This window comes from Dysidea avara, chromosome 8, assembly GCF_963678975.1.
Source record: "Dysidea avara chromosome 8, odDysAvar1.4, whole genome shotgun sequence".
In the NCBI taxonomy this organism is placed as follows: domain Eukaryota; kingdom Metazoa; phylum Porifera; class Demospongiae; order Dictyoceratida; family Dysideidae; genus Dysidea; species Dysidea avara.
This window is the reverse complement of record NC_089279.1, coordinates 21,041,610-21,057,359: the sequence shown is the minus strand read 5'-3', so window position 1 is coordinate 21,057,359 and position 15,750 is coordinate 21,041,610. Positions and strand designations below refer to the sequence as shown.

Genomic DNA, 15,750 nt, shown 5'->3' with positions numbered 1-15,750 from the left:
AAACTATTACACTATCAATGGACTTACCAACTGTAGAAATTTTAATAATGACAATTCAGGTGAATTTAGTGCTGCTTGATTCACCTGAATTGTCATCATTACCATTAACCTACCATCACAGCGATTTCTTGGCTGCCACTTTGGATTTCGCATCTTTTTTCACTATGGCCTTTTTGAGGGTCTCACCCCTTTTTTACAGCTTGGCCGTTTTGGATTAGATATCACTTCTTTTTGTATTTGTATTCCCAAAGCCGATCATGACCAGTTTTGGGCCTTTTAAAACCTATCTTTGTTTCTTTACCACAGGAAGAGCTACACCTGTAGCTACACTAGTGGACATTTATCCCTACTTTAGTCTAGCAGATTCCTTAAACAACTAGTCAATGAAAGTTGTGGCCAAGAGGACAAAACAGTAGATATAATGGCATACAACTATACATACACATATGATAATGGATATCTTTAGAAATACTGTTACAATGAAGTCGTACATTATGTAGTGAACTATTTTTCATTGAAGAAAATCTAATTAATTGTATTTTCAGAAAATTGCACATGTAGGTATTGGTTGTTACTGCAAAAGTGTAACTTGCTGCACATTACTTGTCAATGTAACACACTAAAGTTACACAGTGCAGCCATACATGCATACTATAAATACTGCTACAATGAAGTCTACATACTGTATAGTAGTTGAGTATGTTTTAATCCTATTGTATTAGGCATTACATACAGTCAGAGTCAAGGCTGTTACTCAAAAATGTAATTTTTTACATATTACTTGTTACTAATAATGTAACATACTACAGTCACATACTACTTCAAGCTATAAATTAGTAATAATATTAAATTTGTTCATTACAAGCTATAAAGTAAGTCGACCCTTCTAAATACAAGCTACCACTACCAGCCTACAACTACTGTACAAGTGAGACAATCATACTTCAGCCACAAAAAATACTTTGTTGTAGTACCTTGGCCACTATAGAGTGCATGCTCTCCATATACATACTATCATTTATTGTGCAACTCATTATCCCAACTTTGCATACAGTACACAATGTACTATGTACGTGTAAGTGCAATTTTTCCATTGTTAAAGGCTTTTATTTGATTTCAATACAGTTTTATAGATAATCATTGGCATTGTCATGGTAATTTAGCCAATAGTAGAATGTAATTAATCCAAACCACGTGGTGTGTTTTAGTGATTGCACCATAAAGCAGCCAATGAGATAACAAAATCGTTCAAGTGCAGCAAGACAGTGATTTAATAAAATTCTAGCATTTAAACCAGGGGTGTAAGGACTTACATTAAATTCTAATGACCAAACGGATCCTAAAAGGCTACGTATATAGGAATAGAAGCATACCTTAATGTAGACAATAGAAGTGATACAATCTACAGCAAGGCAGAACTTGCATCTATGCAGCCTACAATTGGTTTACTGTTATAGAGAAAATAGTAAACACGATCATAGCATAATAAATAAAGATACTATAACAAGATAATTCAAGGGAAAAAACCCAATCATGATGTCATCAAAAACTGTGACATGTACCGAAAATCATCAAAAACATGTACCACAGTTCACTAATACCACTTAAGGTGTGATTCCACTAATACCACTTAATGTGTGATTACACCAATACCACTTAAAACATTGCAAAGCAATGTTGGCCATGTACAATACAAATAACACAAAACAGAGGTAGCAGAACTTTAGATTTAGTTTGTACACTTAACAACAATACAGTGTGGATTCTTCTTTTGTAATCATACTGTAACTCAAAGTGGGCTGTCTGCCATCATTTACATATAAAATATACACATAAGTACATCTACCATAGTCCTAATAAAATTTTCTAATATTGCTTTATTATCAAATGTTATATATGCAGCAATAACTAATTTTTGTATACTCATCACGAAGCTTGTAAGCAAGTATCGTGTGTGCAAGATTATAATACTCTAGCCACAGGACACCAGTACATGTACAAGATACACTATAGCTGTATTAGATTACTAGTATATGCCTAGTTAACTTAACAAGTCTCTAGGTAAATAAACACTGACCATACTACTAATTGTAACACTACCAAAGCCACATTGTGGTAATGTTGTACATTGACATCACCTAGATGATACGAGGATCAACTTTTACAAGTGGTGGGAGTAGAATGAAAAATCAAAGGAAGGCCCATCACCATATCACACCTTGTCTGTTGAATGTAATATGATGTCATTGTAGATTATTGATTTCATAAAACCCATTAGAACACTATAGAAACCCACTTTTGGCAAACTACCCACCTACAAATGGTTTATAATTAAGTTTAATAGCCACTTTGTTTTTACCATAATAACTTTTAAAAAGAAAAGATGTTGTGTACACCTTGTACATTGGCATAGAAATGCTAACAGAATTCTGCATGCCAAAATTCTGATGATGTCAACATACATAGTAGTGCTGAAATGAATAGCAAATTTTTACTATTCGAATAGTTGCGAACAAAATGACTGAATATTTGATTATTCTTTAAGCTTATACTATCTGAGAACAAAATGACCGAATATATATTCAATTATTCTTTAAGTTTATACTTTTATTGAATAAGTAATGAAACCTCTTGTTAGGGAGCAAGATAAAAAGCCTAAGAGCTATTTCTATCTTTTCTAAAATAGAATTTTACAGCATACATACATCACTTCGAATAGTGTCATGCTGACATAACAGTCAAATAACCGAATAGTCAATTTTGCACTAATACACAGATGTCTTCACAGTATAGAACTATTGCACTATTGATAGACTTACTGACTGTATTTCATCATGTAGTGATGATGCCCAAGCACTGACAGTAGCAACAATAAACCCAAGTCAATACATGTATATTAAAGAGCATACAGTGTACACCATGAAATAAATTTATACTTTATCCTCTTTATTCAAGGTGATGTTAAAAATGATGTTGCTAACAAGGTGCCTGCATCATACTGTGTTTGATACTTTGTAGTAGTGCAAACAATGCTCCAATTACTCTCTATTTCTTCTACCCTTCTTTATCTTTACAAGAACTACTGCTGTTGCATCTCTTCTTTTCTATCCTTCTAAAAATGACAATATACAAGTTCTTCCTGAACATTGGCTAGCTACTGGAGTTGTAGCAACAGTTGAGTAAGCAGCCTGTTGTGGAGCTGGACATTCACCATTGCTAAATTAACAACACCATCTTTTGTAAATCCATATGTTCATCATGAATGATATGAAAGCAATAAAATATATACAGTATTGAGCAGGGCATATCCAAGAATTTCCAGTGAGTTTAAGTGTTGGCATAAACCATAGATTTTGAACATTAAAACGCTTCAAGATTTACTAGATTCATGATTTCATTGACTATTTCAATATATGGTTGGTTCTCTATTAAACTGATGATATAGCTAACAACTAAATTACTCCAGTTACTGTATAATCTTACATTATTTTTTTAATACCCATTTTAATTTTGTATTCCATTATGAATGTTCTATTAGAGTCACTCTATTAGAACAGCTCTACTAGAGTATCTTGATCTTTGTAAAGTACATAGTTCTCCAAATCCACCTGTGAGGGATCAGCGTAAGTTTCCTATTACTGTCCTGCCATGTTCCCATTTATTCTACATATTTGTGCTGCCAAACTACTGATGTCCCTGCTGCTAGACCACAGGTTAAATTTCAGAAGGAATTTCTGGAACCCCAGGAAACCTAACTAAATTCACCCCTGACTGCATGTAGAGTGTACTATATAATTATTGTTAATAGTATTATTAAAATGGAAACAGTTAATGCACAAAACTGAGACAATTGAGCTGAGTAATAGCACAAGACAATTGAACATTTTTCATGCTACAATATGTATCATGATATCGTGTTGTCTGCATAGTTTACAACTGTTACTGTGCATTCTGGTGAAGAAATAAGATCATGATCTACGAATTAGAGCTAATATGCAGTACCTTCTGACATAGAGCCTTGGCAGTGTTGGTTAGGTATAAACTTCAAGGTCACCCAAAATGCTTTCAAAAGTTGAAATTTAAAATATTAGTGTTGTCCTACTTGTAACAAAGGGATCATCCATAATTTTCAGCATTTCCACAAGCATACAGAGAGTACTCTCTACCCTCCCTCCCTCTTACCCAAAAGTGTACTGTTTAAAATGTATGATTGGTGTTGATATGGTTTCCTTACTGCATCTACTACCTTCTTCATTCATCAGAATACAAGTATTGAAAGAACATTGATTATCTGAAGCCTTGTGTACACTACTTTGTTACATAGCTATTCCTCAAAGCAGCTAGATTTTCAGCTGCAACTCGGCAACTCTACCACCTTTAATACCCAACTGAACACTAGCAGCTAGTATATAAATCATTTCTACAAAGACATACATTTAAAAAAAAACATACAGGGGGATCTATCCCCCTCCCCCTAGTGTACTCTCTGTACTATTGCAAAAATGCTGAAAATAATAAATGATTCTTATTTTGGTGGTATCGGGCTAGTATCAATAAAACTGCAAGAGTCTAATACCAACCAGATACTTCGTATATAATGTTACTTAATTGCTTGTAACAAGTTGAACAGAATTCTTTGAAAGAAACCAGCAAGTACTAGTAGTACACACAAAGTAAGAAGCCACAAAACCAGCTAACTGCACTTTACAAGACAAGTAATTGTGTCAGACATGCTTCATCCTGACAAGTGCCTTTTAATTGGCATTCCATAGTATGGTATATACATGCAATGCACACATCATGGACCTACTCTTCATGTCCCATTTATTTTCACTGACAATACAAGTTGCCAACTCATGGTAGCACACTAATGGGATTTGCATTGCCTATCATGTAAGAAATGATTAATTTTGTAATTTTCACACCATACTTATACCTCAGGTAATGTGATCCCTTAGCTTATAAAATTCTTGCACTTGTTTTTATTTTATTGCCTCTTACATAGAGCTGTGAAACTGGACAGAATATCATAACTGGTTACTGGGCAAATCATTACTGCCGGTTATCCAGTTAACACTAATTTTTATGCTGGACTTAATTTTTAAGCTACGTGCATCTTAAAATTTATAGTCGATTATACTTGTAGTGGCCAAAGTAATAGGCAACAAGTCATTATACGTAAAGCTTAATCTTACAACAAGTTGGATATCAACGATGTTGAAGAATGAAAAAAGTTCCCAAACCATACATTTTTGAGTAAATATATTATTAGAGATCGGTTATCTGGTTATGAGAAAAAATAACTGATAACTGAATTTATATAAAATAACCGGTTGATTAATTGGTTAATCGGTTAATTGTCACAGTACTACTCTTAGGATATGAGACCATTGTTCATTTGACTGCAGTGAAGTGAGGTCAAAAACTCATAAAAGTTTTAAATTGTTAAAACACTTTTTAACACTATTCAAGATTATGAATAACATCTCAAGAACAAGAGGTACAGTGTACAAGAGGTTATGAATTTTCCATGAAGTTAAAAGGAAAGATTCTAATTTGTTTAAACCAAGCGCATTCCTTGCAGCCATCCAAAGACTAGTTGTGGGGTGTGTGCTTGCTTTTCTGTCCACTTCAAAGTTGAGCAAGTCTTAATTGGTTACAAGGTGAAGAGCTTCAAGGACAACATCAATCACAAAGGCATTCACATAATTAGTGTTTGAATAAATTGAAGGCTAACCAGACTAGGGTTGGGTAATATAATGATATATCGTTGATATCATGATAAAGCATGAGACGATAACTGTATAAAGGCTGGTTTTGCACATCGTGATATATCGACTTCATGGTATACCGTGATATATTGCTTACAAAATGAAATTACCGTTAATGTACAAATGTAGCAAATTACTATCAATATATGGTTGTACAATTTTAGGGTTGTTTATGGGATGTATACAATTGCAATACAAGTCAGAGAAAAACATGTACAGTACATATGAATTGGCATGTAATATTGTGATAATATTGAACATTGTGATAAATACATCCATGATATATTGTGGTGCACTTTTTCAATATCGCCAAACCCTAATCCAGACTTTGATAAACTACTCTAAAAGAACATACAGGGTGTACATTTACTATTATATAACCACTGAACAACTTTGAAATGATTACTTTGTTATTTTGAACTTTGCATACCTGCTAGCAAAAACTCAACGGGGATGACCTTCAAAAATAGACTAGTATAAAAAAAGTGATACATATCAAAGGTAGCATCCAAGAAATGGCTGCAATGATATTAAATTGCCACTTAATTTGTGACATTACAAATTAATTGACATAACATCATTTGCAGCCATTTTGTATTTGCAAATTTTGTGCACTTTCTTATTTTTCTATAGGTAAACAAAAGAACTAAATTTTAAAAGACATTTGTATTAATTTTATCTCATATTAGTTGCTGAACATTGCATGTATTTGATTTGATTTATTATTTTATACTCACAACAATCGGCAAAATGCCATTCCTCCTTGTTGGAGTGATACAAAAATACAAAAACAAAAACAACTAACTAAGCATACAAGAATATACAAGATAAACACAAAGCAAGACAATATCGCGTAGCTATATGACTACTCTATAAAGAGATCTCAAAATGCACTTGGTACATGCACGTATGGTTGGTTTTCATGTTGCGGTCCAAGAAGCCGGTGCGCCACACCTTGAGTATATTAACAGGAAGAAAGAAAACGTAATTTTCACACCTATGTAGCTCTGTAATCCCTTATCCGATTGGAACCAAATTTGCTACAGACATGCCAGCCAGCTATGGGAGTCTACATACCAAATTTGAAGAAAATATCCATCATACGAGTGCCTTTTTGTGGTTTGAAAGGAATTGAGGTAAAGACCATGGAGATATGACACAAAACCCAACCTGTGTCAAATTTACGCAATTGATTTTTATGAATAAAAAAACTATTAGTTTTCACGTCTACTAGGCAAACCGCGTAGAGCAATGAGCTGAAAATCAGTATGTAGCTGGAATAACCATCATAGAAACTCCTTGCAGTAGTACAGAAGAATTGGATTACAAACCTGAGTTATCATTCGAAAAGCAACTATGTGTAGCAAATTCGAGATCGAGATACTCTAATAGAACAGTCACCCTAATAGAGCATTCAGCTACGTTTATAACTTAGAATTATATTGCATTGCAAGTTATTCTGTAGGGAATTCAGCTACAAACAGTTGTTCTGATAGACAATTCAGCTACATGCAAGTCACCCTGCAGAGAGTTCATCTACAAACAAGTCACCCTGTAGAGAGATCAGCTATAAGAAGTCACCTTGTAGAGAGTTCAGCTACAAAGAAACCATCATGTAGAGAGTTCAGCTGCAAATAAATAACCCTGTAGAGAGTTCAGCTACAAAGAAACTAGAGTTCAGCTGCAAACAAATCACCCTGTAGAGAGATCAGCTACAAAGAAACCATCATGTAGAGAGTTCAGCTGCAAAAAAATCAATAACTCTGTAGAGAGTTCAGTTAGATGAAGTCACATTGCAGAGAGTTCAGCTGCAAACAAATCACCCTGTAGAGAACTCAGCTACAAACAAATATGCCCTGTAAAAAGATCAGCTAGAAGAAGTTACCTTCTAGAGAGTTTAGCTACAACGAAACCATCATGTAGAGAGTTCAGCTCCAAACAAATCACACAGTAGAAAGTTCAGCTATGAACAGATCACCCTGTAGAGAGTTCAGTTAGAAACAAGTCATCCTGTAGAGAGATCAGCTAGAAGGATCACCTTGTAGAGAGTTCAACTACAAACAAATCACCTGTAGAGAGTTCAGCTACAAACAAATCACCCTGTAGAGAGATCAGCTAGAAGAAGTTACCTTGTAGGGAGTTCAGCTACAAACAAATCACCCTGTAGAGAGTTGCAAACAAGTTATCCGTAGGGAATAATTAACATGTAATAAATGTATTATTATATATATACAATTTGTACATTTACTGATAAAATTAGTTAAAGTATTTAAAAACTTCTTCATCTTTCTCTTCTTCCTGTGGTAAAGAAAAAGATAAGTTAAAAGGCCCCAAAGCCGGCCTATGGCCGGCTTTGGGGTATACAAATACAAAAGGAAGTGAAATCTAATCCAAAACAGCCAAGCTGTAAAAAAGAGTGTGGCCCTTAGAAAGGCTATGTTGGAAAAAGATGCGAAATCCAAGGTGGCGGCCAAGAAATAGCTGTGATGGTAGGTTAATGGTAAAAATTTTAATAACAACAATTCAGGTGAATTTTGTGCCGCTAGGATTTCGCATCTGTTTTCACCATAGCCTTTCTGAGGGCTGCACTTTTTTTACAGCGTGGCTGTTTTGGATTAGATAAACAATTTACATTACATTACTGAAGGTTTGTACCTTGATAGTTACCAAACATGTGCAAGAAATTCAACTAAGTGATTTAGCTGGTAGATGTGACACCAAATTGCAGCGAGGTCAACTGCTCTATTACAGCATCTCGATCATGCAACCGTTATGCATGTTTATGTAGCCTATTTTATTTGACAATTTTTTTACAGTACTCTAATAGAGCACACCTTTTTCTGAGCACTTCTAATGTATGGATAGATCTACAAAATTATATTCTGATGTAGTACACTAAAATTTTCATTTATTAGGTAGAAATTAAGTGAGAGAGTAGTGAAGGGTTTACTGTAAGCATCTAGGTGTGGAGGTCCCTGGTTCGAACCGTAAACAATGTTTTCACAAGTGTATATTTTTTATGCTTCTCGATGACTATTCTATTAGAGTATTTTTATAGTGCTTGTTTGGCTTTGCTTTATATTTCCTTAGCTAATACTCTCAGTGCTTTCAAATCACAAAATGTTTGTGCTATGATGGTCAGCCTATCTTGTTTCTGTCAGTAGTTTGTCCTGCAGGTGTGACAAAAAATTGCACATATAATTTAAAAAAATTACTCGTAACTATTTACCACCTTTACACCAATCTGTTCACAAATTGGAAACTAAATGCATTATGTGCTCTTTATACCCTCAAAATTGTAAAAGAATCCATTAAGGGAATATACAGTACAATAGCAAGTACAGTATACAAATTCTTGCAAAAACCTTGCTAATTTCTTACAAGATAAACGGTTCTTTCTTGGAATAATTCTTGCCTCTTGTGCAATTTTTTTTGGGATTCTTTCTTTGCACAAATCTTGCAAGATCTTGTGAGGTCTGTTCATTGTAACAAGTATTTGTTGTCTGAATAAAAATAAATCTGGAGATGAGTATTCACAAGAAAGCCGAGAGCTGGCTGTTCTATTAGTGTATCTTGATATTTTATCAACTGAACCTCATGAAGTGGTCATTAATTGAATAACAGTGATAAACCTGACTGTTATCATTTCTATAACCTGAGAATTGTAGCATAGTACCGTAAGAGTACAAAACCATAGGGTTAACGAATTTTTCCCATGCATTTATGTAAGCTATTTGTATTTCAGAAACTTGAATTTCAATTTTGAATTAATGATAGCAGTAAAAAAATCAGTAGAACCAGGAGCCATGCACTTATGTACTTGTTGACTATTAGGCCAGCATTTATTAATTCCTTGTTTCCCGTCACCTGCCCGCATACCATCTTACTTTCCACATTGGTAATTATTATTGTAATTAGTATTTAGAAATACGAAATATTTCCGTGTTCTTATGGTGATTTCTGCTATACGTTCGCGAATATTCTTTGCCACGTAGCTATGTTGTTTAGTAAGACTATTATTGTTTACACAAGAAACTGCACAAATGTACATAAGCGTGCAAGTTGCAATTGTATTAGGAAGGGTGATAGTTCCATGGACTATTGTGGATTTCCATGAAGAAGACGTGACATTTAGTGAGTTGTCTTCTTGTATAAAGGTTGGACAATAAAATATTGAAGTAACAGAAGAATTAAAGAGAGCAAGGTTACTAAAAACGTTTGTAGGAGGGAACAAGATAGACGCTCTGATAGTGTCTGGAATTGACCAGTGTGTTATACCAGTTTGCTCACAATTTGGTATTTATGTTAAGTTTTCTGGAGAGTTAATATCGCCCAGCACCTCAGAAAAAATGATGTCAGTTTAATATTCTTGTGGATTTGAACTGATATGTTGCTACTGTGCAAAAGGGGTCATGTCAGAAGATGTTGTTAATCTTCCAATGTGTGCAGACTGTAAGGAAGAAGGGAAAACACCCCGGCATCAAGAGACCCAAGACTAAGGAACATACTTAAACTTCAGAGAATTCTGTAGTTTATTGTGTGTAAGTAAAAAGGTGTGTTATAGAGATGTATTTGGAACTGGCTGTAAATCATTACTTTTCAGTATTGTATTGTAGATACACTAACTTGTGTTTTACCGCAGTTTTTTTATAAGTATCATTTTTTAAGGTTTGACAGTAGTTGTTAATTAAAAGTACAAAATAATAAAATTTTAGTTATTAATAAGAATAACCGCCCGCCCTCACTAGTTGATTGGTTTCAAGGTGACGGGAAACAAGGAATCTTATTATGTTGGCCTTAACAGTAAAATTCTAATAGCCTGTACAGTAGACTATCCTATTTTGAATAACCATACCTTAGATGATTATCTAAATTCCAAGTGTGGCCAAAGAAAGCCATTACATCTGGGCACACTACAGACAAGTGTGCATTTTACAGGAACCAAGAAAACATGATTTAATTTTAACTCAGTAATGGCTGAACAGAAATAGAGCTTCTGTGTAACATCTCTCAGAGTAGGACATCTTCCATACCAAATTTGAGCTAAATCAGCCCAGCCATCTAGAGATACACTCAGGGGCATACCTAGGTTTCAGGATTTCCCTGGCACAAAGTCTGACTGTCCCCATGTAAACTATTTAGCAAGAAACACGAGCCAATCTCTATGGATTCTACTACACATTTGCTTTCAAAAAACTGTTTATAAGTGCACTACTGATATCGAGGGGTCACCAACTCACGAAAAGGGGTACGGATTTCAAAATCTTGAACAAATTTCTCAAGATTTCACGGATTTCACAAAATCGAATGAGACCTGCAAAATCTGATTTTAAGTTACAGGTGAAATCACCAAAAAATAGTGGGAGGAAGAAACAAAAGTTCAGCAGGCATGTAAGAGAAATTTGTTCAAGTTCAGCAGGCCTCACGAAATTGAGATGAATTGCGAAGCCATATAAAACCAGGAGTAAAGCATAGACATAACTATTAAATGAAACCCTACAAAACCAGGAGCAACTCGCAGCTGAAGCCCTATAAACCAGGAAACAAGGCCAATCATTCAGGGGAAATCCCGTGCGAAACCCCTCAAAACCAGGAGCAACTGTCAAAGCTCTATCTGATGTGAAACCCCACAAAACCAGGAGTATCTCAGTGTATTTGTAGTTGGTGTGTTGCTAAGTTTATGAAGTTTTGCTAAGTTTGTGTTGCTAAGTTTGTGTTGCTAAGTTTGTAGTTTGCTAAGTAAATCCGAAGAGGAGCGGAACATCGGATTTCATTCTTACTTTTGAGAAGGAGCAGTTTGCATGGATTCCCCTGGTTTCGTTTGGCTTCTTTCCCACAGCTCCTGGTTTTGTTTGGCTTCCACAACTCGCTTAATACAAATCCGAGGCGGAGTAGAACATCGGATTTCATTCTTACGTTTGTGCAGGAGCAGTCTGCATGGATTCTCCTGGTTTTGTATGGCTTCTTTCCCACAGCTCCTGGTTTTGTTTGGCTTCCACAACTCACTTAATACAAATTCGAAACGGAGCAGAACATCGGATTTTATTGATATACTTTTGAACAGTTTGCATGGATTCAGTCTCTCCTGTTTTGCGTGGCTTCTTTCCCACAACTCCTAGCTGGTTTTCGTTTGGCTTCCACAACTCGAATTCTAAACGGAGCGGAACGTCGGATTTTATTGATATACTTTTGAACAGTTAGCATGGATTCTCCTGGTTTGTATGGCTTCTTTCCCACAACTCCTGGTTTTGTTTGGCTTCCACAACTCACTTAATATAAAGAACATTGGATTTCATTCTCTCCTGGTTTTGTGCGGCTTCTTTCCCAAAGCTCCTGGTTTTGTGCGGCTTTCACAACTTGATTATACAAATCCGAAGCGGAGCGGAACATCGGATTTCATTCTTACTTTTGTGCAGGAGCAGTTGAGTGTAAGCTACGGTACCAGAACGAGTATAGAATCAGAATCACGATAACAACATAAGATTTCGCATTTCAGGCAGGATTTTACTGAAGGTGTACGAGATTTCGAAGCAGTTGGTGACCCCTCTACTGATATACATGTACCTAGCTAGCTACTGTGATACACTGCTGTTTGTGCAACTTATTAGACTAAGACACTACTGCATGAATAATATAGAAGCTATAACTAAACAATGATGGACTAACTTAGCCTCCAGCCCCAATTTCGGACTTCCTTTTCACTCCTAGCTCCGTCTGCCCATAGGGTACGTAGTATATAATATCTATGGTCTGCCTGACACAGCGCTCCTTTTTCACTCTTCTGTCTTTTCTACTTGCACCGAGAATTCGGCTTGCACACACAGAGCGCTTTTGCATAACAAGCTGAAACACTAAATGCCGCGGATCCTCCTGAGTCAGTCCCAAGGTCAGTCCTGCCTCCAGTAAGACGGGCACCACAACCGACTTTTGTCCCTGCTTTTGTCCGTCTTTCATCAATCTATACCATTAGACGTCTAATTACTTTATACCTGAGTAGTGTTGTCCACTGACTGGTTTTGACTCTCGCTCGAATCTTATCACGTGATGCTGGGCAGCATTACATAGACAAATACTAAACTGACGGAGGAATCTTGGCAAACTCAAGTATACGCGATTTTTTGATGGTACTATTATGAAAAGTATTGCAAGGCACTCCAAAAAGATAGCAGATGTGTATTTTTGGTGTGTATTAATTACGGGCGCGCCCAGTCGGGCGCCGCTATCAGGCCTGATTGCCCGGACCTGTGCCCGTGCAGGCCCGGGTGTAGCTACGCCTCTGGGAATTTTCTACTTACTGACTGCCTGACTGACTGCCTAACAGACAAGCGTAACTCTATAACAGCTAAGACTACGGGCTTGATGTTTTTCACTGTTCAATGTTGCTTTGGTGTCATTCCATGTTAAATCACCAAGGGTCACCTCTCGGATTCTGACAGAACTTGGTGTGTTTGTAGTACCTATGGTGCTCATCACTCATACCAATTTTTAGCCCCATACACCACATAGCTAGTTTCTGATTTATGACCACAAATATTTTGAATATTTCATGATTGGTCTGTCCTGAGTTACAAAATCAACTGTTTTATAAATAAATTTTTAGTAATGAAAGAATGTTAATTTACCTTTCACAAAATCCATAAATTATGGGATATTAATGGTCCATTAAAAACTTTACTCCTTAATATTTCAAAAACTACTGTTTCAAATTCTTTGAATTTTTTAGCAAATAATAATTGGGTCATGGTCCATTGTTGATAAAATCTTTATGGTGGGGCCACAATGGGTTCAAGAGATACAATTCGGTACGTAGTGGAATTTTGTAGTCTATTATTACTATATGGGAGTGTAAACCTCTAATAACCACTCCTGATAGACCATGCCAACTTTGTCTTATGCAATGAAGGTGTCCAGGTGAAGTACAGTACAACCTGTATTAGTGACCGCCTGTATTGAAAGACCACTTTTATTCTGCAATTCATTTAGTCAGATTTACTGTATGGGTAATTCCATATTAGTTCACTGGAAAAATTTTGTCCCTGCCCAAAGCCCATCCCTAGATCTAGGAGACTACATTCAAAATATGTGTATATATTGTAAATATAAGCAGTGCAAATAATAGTAAAACAAACAAAAATCATAAGCTAAAATAATAACAAATAAATATAAATAAATTTTAAAATAAAACGATACATGTCAGGTTGGGAGAGGATATGCATCCACATGTGAGTCTCATGGGGTGGACTTTTGCCCCATTCCATGAGTAGTCTCCAACTCAAAGGTTAGCTTGAGATGTGATGGTGCAGGGTTTCATTAGGATTGGTAGGATGACATTAGAAATTCCTGTGGCTTCAAATATAGGCAGGGCCGCCCACAGGGGGGAGGGGGGGGCAACTGGGGCATTTTGCCCAGGGCCCCAGCCTGAAAGGGGCCCCAGGAGGCCCCATGAAAGGCCCCCTGAATACCTGTTTAAAAGATCGATATACTCTAATAGAGCAGTCAGATCTAAATACTCTAATAGAGCAGTCAGATCTAAATACTCTAATAGAGCAGTCACAGTAGTGTAGCAAGCTTATAGATAAGGAGATATGGTTGGTGATGGGTAGTTATTGTCATTGCCAGCAGGTTGTGACCTTTTTTTTTTTTTTTGGTCTTCACCTTACAACTTGGGTCAAGGGCCCCACTTTAACTCTTTGCCCTGGGCCCCTTAATTTCTCTGGGCGGCCCTGAATATAGGAGAACTATGGAACCTTGCACAACTTACCAAAACAACCACCATCACTAGAAAGTGGTGGACAAGTGCCACATGGCAAACAGTGTTTGTGTTATTGTATTGAGTGCTAGAAATTACACACCTGCAAATTTAAAAGCATAATAAGTTTGCTTGTTTGTTGTGGCAAATGTAAATTAAATGTTTCTGAAAATACAGGATACACAATGTGACAATTAAAGTGCCAAGATAGACATGGTAAGCACAAGATCAACAGAATGTACCAAGGTACCAAAATCATAATAATTCACTGCATAAAGTGCCAAAACAATTGTAGTAAATATGAAAACCAATTTAGCAGTCAGAGCATACCACCCTTCAATAATTTGATGCACAGTTACGTTCTTTCAATCCACCATGTTTGTTTTATACAATAATGAATGCAGCAGCTACTTGTGGTTACCTACGTACATGATTGTTTTTCAAAGAACAAGTCTAATACAGTGCAAACCATTTCACTAGCTCTTATTATTAAATTCTGTAATAGTTTAAGTTAGTTATGTCCTGCATGACAACGTCACAGTAGTAACTTTTTTAGCTTGTGATGATCATTAAAAATCTTTACAGCAAAATATTTTTAGTTACTTTTATATTCAGTGGCAGATAGTACGTGTATAGTGAATAATTAGCTACATGTTACTACAATATAGCAAAGTACTTGTAGTTTTAAGCAATCAACTACTTTTATAATTGTAGGTGATAAGTATTTTTAGTTTTAGTTTTAATTATTTGTATACTTGGCAAATACTTTCAGTTTTAGTTTCAGTTATTTGTAAATATTAAATGATATTTTTTGTTTTAGCATAAGTTTCAGCATAATTATGCTAAAAGTAAAAGCAAAACCACTTTTCGTTTTAGTTACTAAAACAACACTATATGGAACTATAACTTGTGCACAGCAAAAATAACTAGTGAAGGTTACTCATTATAGCTACTCACTCATTTTAAGTTGTGAATGAGAGAATCAGTGTAAAGTGCAGTCAGTGCTGGTTGATCATTCAGTGATCTCTCAGTGCTTGGGAGAAGTATATTCTAGCCATGATTATACTATAATATATGAACTTGGTAAAGACCCTCTCACTGGCATATAGAGCTAGTGTAGTGAAGGTCACACTATACATACTAATGTCTACTGCAATCTCTTTAGTGATCATGACAGAGATATATCTAGTCACGAATCACAGAATAAAAAAGCACAGCATGCATTTGCAT

At 35.8% G+C, this 15,750-nt stretch overlaps 1 long non-coding RNA gene across 2 annotated transcripts in view; it reads right to left on the bottom strand.

Annotated features, from left to right (window-relative positions):
* The window catches only part of LOC136264560 (uncharacterized), a 29,499-nt gene extending 16,675 nt beyond the window's left edge, over positions 1-12,824 (bottom strand). Inside the window, exons 1-2 of one of the 2 annotated variants that reach the window (XR_010705189.1) lie at positions 12,438-12,824; positions 2,820-3,216 (exon numbers count right to left, since the gene is read on the bottom strand). This is a non-coding gene — a long non-coding RNA (uncharacterized lncRNA). The remainder of the gene's footprint in view (positions 1-2,819; positions 3,217-12,437) is intronic. The other variant, XR_010705190.1, reaches the window with a different exon arrangement.
* Between the last annotated feature and the right edge of the window lie 2,926 nt (positions 12,825-15,750).